At 47.2% G+C, this 7500-nt stretch overlaps 1 pseudogene; it reads right to left on the bottom strand.

The window, feature by feature from the left end:
• Positions 1 to 7500, bottom strand: part of LOC124046990 — a 142414-nt pseudogene that overhangs the window by 87049 nt on the left and 47865 nt on the right.

The following is a 7500-nucleotide window of genomic DNA, read 5'->3' as shown; positions in this document are numbered from 1 at the left end:
TAGCAACGGTGTCAGCTAGAGATGACGTTGTAGGAGCATGGATGCCGGGATTTGTAGTTTTAGGAGCATGGATGCCGGGATTTGTAGTTTTTCATGATGTCTACTTTGATTCTAATTAGCATTTTTTTTTAAATCTAAGAATAAATGATGAGATGAATATATTGATAAAAAGTCACCTTGTCCTAGAGAGATTTCCACAGCTGTCAAAATGTCACGCCAGAGTAAGCCTACACTAAACACAGCCCGTATTTATTTATTTTTTAAAGTGTTTTTAAAGTCCCTTATGGGGGAAAACGATTGGAACCATTTATTTCACTGGTTGAGTGCTAGGTTTTCTGGGTATTATGACATCATTATGTCCTCCACATAGGGGTTTTATACCTTGATGTCACGGTGCATTTTCCCCTTGGAGTGTAGATATCCCAAACCCTGTGAACACAAAGACAGAGAGAGCTATGTTATCCCAAACCCTGTGAACACAAAGACAGAGAGAGCCATGTTATCCCAAACCCTGTGAACACAAAGACAGAGAGAGCCATGTTATCCCAAACCCTGTGAACAAAGACAGAGAGAGCCATGTTATCCCAAACCCTGTGAACACAAAGACAGAGCCATGTTATCCCAAACCCTGTGAACAAAGACAGAGAGCCAGCCATGAACACAAAGACAGAGCCATGTTATCAAGCAGTGTACAAGCAGTGGACACTATTTACATTTACATTTAAGTAATTTAGCAGACACTCTTACCCAGACGACTTACAAATTTACGTGGTTTTAGGGAACCCAAAATGCAATTCTTCAGAAAATGGGCGTGGCTTCAGAACATTTTCAGATTTCCCAAACCCTGTGAACACAAAGACAGAGCAAAATTCCCAAAGAGCGGATACAAAATTAATTGCTGACAAATGTCAAGAAAATATACAATATATATAATATATAATATGATATATGATATATAATATATAATATATAATATACAATATAATATATAATATAATATATAATATATAATATATAATATAATATATAATATAATATATAATATAAAATATATAATATATATATAATATATAATATATATATATAATATATAATATATATATATATAATATATATATAATATATATATAATATATAATATATAATATATATATATAATATTGAGCAACGTAATAACGTAAACGACTTTTCAAATAAGTTAGGCTACGCTAGCCTTACAAACCACATAGCATATCATTAGAGCAGTTGCTTGTATGCACCCGATGCGTTAGCTAGCTACATAACTAACGTGAGCTGGCTAGCTTAACTAACGTGAGCTTAACTAACGTGAGCTGGCTACTTAACTAACGTTAGCTGGCTACTTAACTAACGTTAGCTGGCTAGCTTAACTAACGTTAGCTGGCTACTTAACTAACGTTGAGCTGGCTACTTAACTAACGTTAGCTGGCTACTTAACTAACGTAGCTGGCGTTAGCTGGCCACTTAACTAACGTTAGCTGGCCACTTAACTAACGTGAGCTGGCCACTTAACTAACGTTAGCTGGCCACTTAACTAACGTTAGCTGGCTACTTAACTAACGTCAGCTGGCTACTTAACTAACGTCAGCTGGCTACTTAACTAACGTCAGCTGGCCACTTAACTAACGTGAGCTGGCTACTTAACTAACGTTAGCTGGCTACTAACACAGTGACCTTACCAGTATATTAACTATCTACTATTTAACTACCCAATGTGTATTGACTTGGATCATTCATGTCATTCTTAGTTAGCTAAATGGTATAGTCGTTGTGCGTTCTCAATATACATTGTTGATGAAGTCGTAAGATGTCTAGCTAGTAATTTGTTAGCTATGCTAACAAGCTAGCAAGAGGTTGCATAGCAACAGCATCAATTTCCGGTTAGACAGGAAGCACTAGTGAAAGGATACTTTTCGTTTACAGTATACTAAAATGACCTAATAGTATGTAGTATACAGTATGTTAGTATGGGTACTCCAACACAGCTCTGAACTTTAAGGACATTAGTCCATTGTTGACATAATCCCATTTTTTGTTGCATGTCAGCAATCATGTTTTCAAGATATTGAACTTTGAAAATACAGAAATGTATCATACGATGCAAACTGCAACATACCAGCTGTATTTCTGTATAATGAAAGTTACATATCTTGTTGTACGTATCAATCGTCTCTGACTAGGTTTGCTGATCTAGGATCAGGGCCTGCCTATGCATGTAACCTCATTCACTGTGATGTGAAAGGCACAACTCTGATCCTAAAATCAGTACTCCTGCTCCGAGACTGCCCCAGGAGTAGGCAGAATCTGTGTCGAGGAAACCTGTACCTAAGTGTAATTACCTGTATGGTCTCTCTGCAGACGTAGGCGATCTGCAGCTCTGATAGGGGACCCGTCACTGACAAATAAAAAAAAAAGACAAACAAGATGGTTATGCTGCCCTAAAGGCCATTTGTATAGTTTAATATATATATATAATAAGGGTCAGATAGGATGCTGTCTGTAATCTGTAATCTCTAACCACTAGGCTACCCTGCCTCCTCTACACTCTAACCACTAGGCTACCCTGCCGCCTCTACGCTCTAACCACTAGGCTACCCTGCCACCTCTACGCTCTAACCACTAGGCTACCCTGCCACCTCTACGCTCTAACCACTAGGCTACCCTGCCACCTCTACGCTCTAACCACTAGGCTACCCTCCCGCCTCTACGCTCTAACCACTAGGCTACCCTGCCGCCTCTACGCTCTAACCACTAGGCTACCCTGCCGCCTCTACGCTCTAACCACTAGGCTACCCTGCCACCTCTACGCTCTAACCACTAGGCTACCCTGCCGCCCCTACACTCTAACCACTAGGCTACCCTGCCACCTCTACGCTCTAACCACTAGGCTACCTGCCACCTCTACGCTCTAACCACTAGGCTACCCTGCCGCCCCTACGCTCTAACCACTAGGCTACCCTGCCACCTCTACACTCTAACCACTAGGCTACCTGCCACCTCTACACTCTAACCACTAGGCTACCTGCCACCTCTACGCTCTAACCACTAGGCTACCTGCCACCTCTGCTCTAACCACTAGGCTACCCTGCCACCTCTACGCTCTAACCACTAGGTTACCCTGCCACCTCTACACTCTAACCACGAGGCTACCTCCCACCTCTACCTCTAACCACTAGGCTACCCTGCCACCTCTACACTCTAACCACTAGGCTACCCTGCCACCTCTACACTCTAACCACTAGGCTACCCTGCCACCTCTACACTCTAACCACTAGGCTACCCTGCCTCCTCTACACTCTAACCACTAGGCTACCCTGCCGCCTCTACGCTCTAACCACTAGGCTACCCTGCCGCCTCTACGCTCTAACCACTAGGCTACCCTGCCGCCTCTACGCTCTAACCACTAGGCTACCCTGCCGCCTCTACGCTCTAACCACGAGGCTACCCTGCCGCCTCTACGCTCTAACCACGAGGCTACCCTGCCGCCTCTACGCTCTAACCACGAGGCTACCCTGCCGCCTCTACGCTCTAACCACTAGGCTACCCTGCCGCCTCTACGCTCTAACCACGAGGCTACCCTGCCGCCTCTACGCTCTAACCACGAGGCTACCCTGCCGCCTCTACGCTCTAACCACGAGGCTACCCTGCCGCCTCTACGCTCTAACCACGAGGCTACCCTGCCGCCTCTACGCTCTAACCACGAGGCTACCCTGCCGCCTCTACGCTCTAACCACGAGGCTACCCTGCCGCCTCTACGCTCTAACCACGAGGCTACCCTGCCGCCTCTACGCTCTAACCACGAGGCTACCCTGCCGCCTCTACGCTCTAACCACGAGGCTACCCTGCCGCCTCTACGCTCTAACCACGAGGCTACCCTGCCGCCTCTACGCTCTAACCACGAGGCTACCCTGCCGCCTCTACGCTCTAACCACGAGGCTACCCTGCCGCCTCTACGCTCTAACCACGAGGCTACCCTGCCGCCTCTACGCTCTAACCACGAGGCTACCCTGCCGCCTCTACGCTCTAACCACGAGGCTACCCTGCCGCCTCTACGCTCTAACCACGAGGCTACCCTGCCGCCTCTACGCTCTAACCACGAGGCTACCCTGCCGCCTCTACGCTCTAACCACGAGGCTACCCTGCCGCCTCTACGCTCTAACCACGAGGCTACCCTGCCGCCTCTACGCTCTAACCACGAGGCTACCCTGCCGCCTCTACGCTCTAACCACGAGGCTACCCTGCCGCCTCTACGCTCTAACCACGAGGCTACCCTGCCGCCTCTACGCTCTAACCACGAGGCTACCCTGCCGCCTCTACGCTCTAACCACGAGGCTACCCTGCCACCTCTACGCTCTAACCACTAGGCTACCCTGCCACCTCTACACTCTAACCACTAGGCTACCCTGCCACCTCTACACTCTAACCACTAGGCTACCCTGCCACCTCTACACTCTAACCACTAGGCTACCCTGCCACCTCTACACTCTAACCACTAGGCTACCCTGCCACCTCTACACTCTAACCACTAGGCTACCCTGCCACCTCTACACTCTAACCACTAGGCTACCCTGCCACCTCTACACTCTAACCACTAGGCTACCCTGCCACCTCTACACTCTAACCACTAGGCTACCCTGCCACCTCTACACTCTAACCACTAGGCTACCCTGCCACCTCTACACTCTAACCACTAGGCTACCCTGCCTCCTCTACACTCTAACCACTAGGCTACCTGCCACCTCTACAGTCTAACCACTAGGCTACCCTGCCGCCACTCCACTCTAACCACTAGGCTACCCTGCCTCCTCTACACTCTAACCACTAGGCTACCCTGCCTCCTCTACACTCTAACCACTAGGCTACCTGCCACCTCTACACTCTAACCACTAGGCTACCCTGCCACCTCTACACTCTAACCACTAGGCTACCCTGCCACCTCTACACTCTAACCACTAGGCTACCCTGCCACCTCTACACTCTAACCACTAGGCTACCCTGCCACCTCTACACTCTAACCACTAGGCTACCCTGCCTCCTCTACACTCTAACCACTAGGCTATCCTGCCTCCTCTACACTCTAACCACTAGGCTACCCTGCCTCCTCTACACTCTAACCACTAGGCTACCCTGCCTCCTCTACACTCTAACCACTAGGCTACCCTGCCGCCTCTACACTCTAACCACTAGGCTACCCTGCCACCTCTACACTCTAACCACTAGGCTACCCTGCCACCTCTACACTCTAACCACTAGGCTACCCTGCCGCCTCTACACTCTAACCACTAGGCTACCCTGCCGCCTCTACACTCTAACCACTAGGCTGCCCTGCCGCCTCTACACTCTAACCACTAGGCTACCCTGCCGCCTCTACACTCTAACCACTAGGCTACCCATAACAAACAGTGTGATCATACCATACGGGGAGAGATGAAACATTTAAATAAGAAATAAATAAAACATAATTTATAAGTAATAAATCAGCCGATAATTTGACGGTATAACTGTGATGATATGCGAGAGAGAAGAGACGGAGACAGAGAGAGAGGAGACAGAGAGAGAGAGGAGACAGAGAGAGGAGACAGAGAGAGAGAGAGAGAGAGAGAGAGAGAGAGAGAGAGAGAGAGAGAGAGAGAGAGAGAGAGAGAGAGAGAGAGAGAGAGAGAGAGAGAGAGAGAGAGAGAGAGAGAGAGGAGACAGAGGAGACAGAGGAGACAGAGAGAGAGGAGACAGAGAGAGAGGAGACAGAGAGAGAGAGAGGCAGAGGAGACAGAGAGGAGACAGAGGAGACAGAGAGAGAGGAGAGAGAGACAGAGAGAGAGAGGAGACAGAGAGAGAGAGAGGAGACAGAGGAGACAGAGAGAGAGAGAGAGACAGAGGAGACAGAGAGACAGAGAGAGAGACAGAGAGAGAGAGGAGAGAGAGAGAGAGAGGAGAGAGGAGACAGAGGAGACAGAGAGACAGAGAGAGAGAGAGACAGAGGAGACAGAGGAGACAGAGAGAGAGAGGAGACAGAGAGAGAGAGAGAGAGAGAGAGAGAGAGAGAGAGAGAGAGAGAGAGAGAGAGAGAGAGAGAGAGAGAGAGAGAGAGAGAGAGAGAGAGAGGAGACAGAGGAGACAGAGAGAGAGGAGACAGAGGAGACAGAGAGAGAGAGGAGACAGAGGAGACAGAGAGAGAGGAGACAGTAACACACCATGATATATGTCCTGTAGAGATCCTCCCCCACAGTACTCCATACAGATCCACAGCTTGTCGCGGCTGATCCAGGGAGGGAGAAGAGACAGTTAGGCGCACAGGGGACAGTTAGGCGCACAGGGGACAGTTAGGCGCACAGGGGACAGTTAGGCGCACAGGGGACAGTTAGGCGCACAGGGGACAGTTAGGCGCACAGGGGACAGTTAGGCGCACAGGGGACAGTTAGGCGCACAGGGGACATTTAGGCGCACAGGGGACATTTAGGCGCACAGGGGACAGTTAGGAGCAGTAAAACAGACTAGGGGTGTATTCATTAGTGCAAAACGTGTTGCAATGAAAACCAGCGTGTCTTATTTGAAAAGTTCAGGTAGGTCCTTCTCCGTTTCAGTCTGTTTTCCTCTGTTTGGTTCCTAGGGAATAACCCCAGGGTTTACAATATACACAGCTAAATAGTTGGCAGAACATGACGTAGACACAAAAGACCAAGAACAATATTAGGGCAGTATAAAAAAATAAAAAATAATTCTCTCCCCAAATTCTGTTTTCTCCGTTTAGTTTTTCCAGGTTTTCGCTTTAAAAATCACATCAGGAGAACCCTTGAGGTTTGGGAAAAATCATTTATTTATTTATTTTTGGGTGTATTCAACTGCACACCAGCCAGAGACCATTGTCTGGTTAACAATGTTTCTGTAGCTTCCATGTGATTGCAAAGTTTGCAAAACAAAATGGCCACCGGATTGATGCAACAAAAAAAATCATGATATCTTTCCGCCAGGTAGGCAAAGGCTATTTTGTAGTTAACATTTCATTGACTGATTTCATTACCTTTAGCATCATGGCTAACAGCTACACAAAGAGGTAGACAAACACACAGACGGATATTCCTGTGATGTTGCGTCTTCAGAAAGTTGAAGGAAAAGACGAATAGCTGATGCATTTTGTTCATGTCTTGTGATAATCTTGGATATATTTATGCATTTTCTAATTAATTCAATACATTTAGTTCATTTCCTACTAAATTCAAAACATTTTTTTTTATTGTTGAATTCCATTTTAATGTCTGGGTTTCTTAATTCCGTCCGCGTTCTCAGCAACGTGAATTTTATAGGGCCCTACATCAGATTTTCTCTGATGATGCCAACGATGAGAAATAGATAACTGCCAGGGAAACATTGCTGATAAGATAAGATATTTGTCAGATGCGATGTAGGACGGAGAGGTACGGATGTCGATTAAGGCAGTGTCCCGCACCTCTCTGATTCAGAGGGTTAAATGTTAAAGACACATTT

This window comes from Oncorhynchus gorbuscha, linkage group LG10 (genome assembly GCF_021184085.1).
Source record: "Oncorhynchus gorbuscha isolate QuinsamMale2020 ecotype Even-year linkage group LG10, OgorEven_v1.0, whole genome shotgun sequence".
In the NCBI taxonomy this organism is placed as follows: Eukaryota; Metazoa; Chordata; class Actinopteri; order Salmoniformes; family Salmonidae; genus Oncorhynchus; species Oncorhynchus gorbuscha.
The sequence above is the reverse complement of the archived record's forward strand: the minus strand, read 5'-3'. Positions and strand labels throughout refer to the sequence as shown.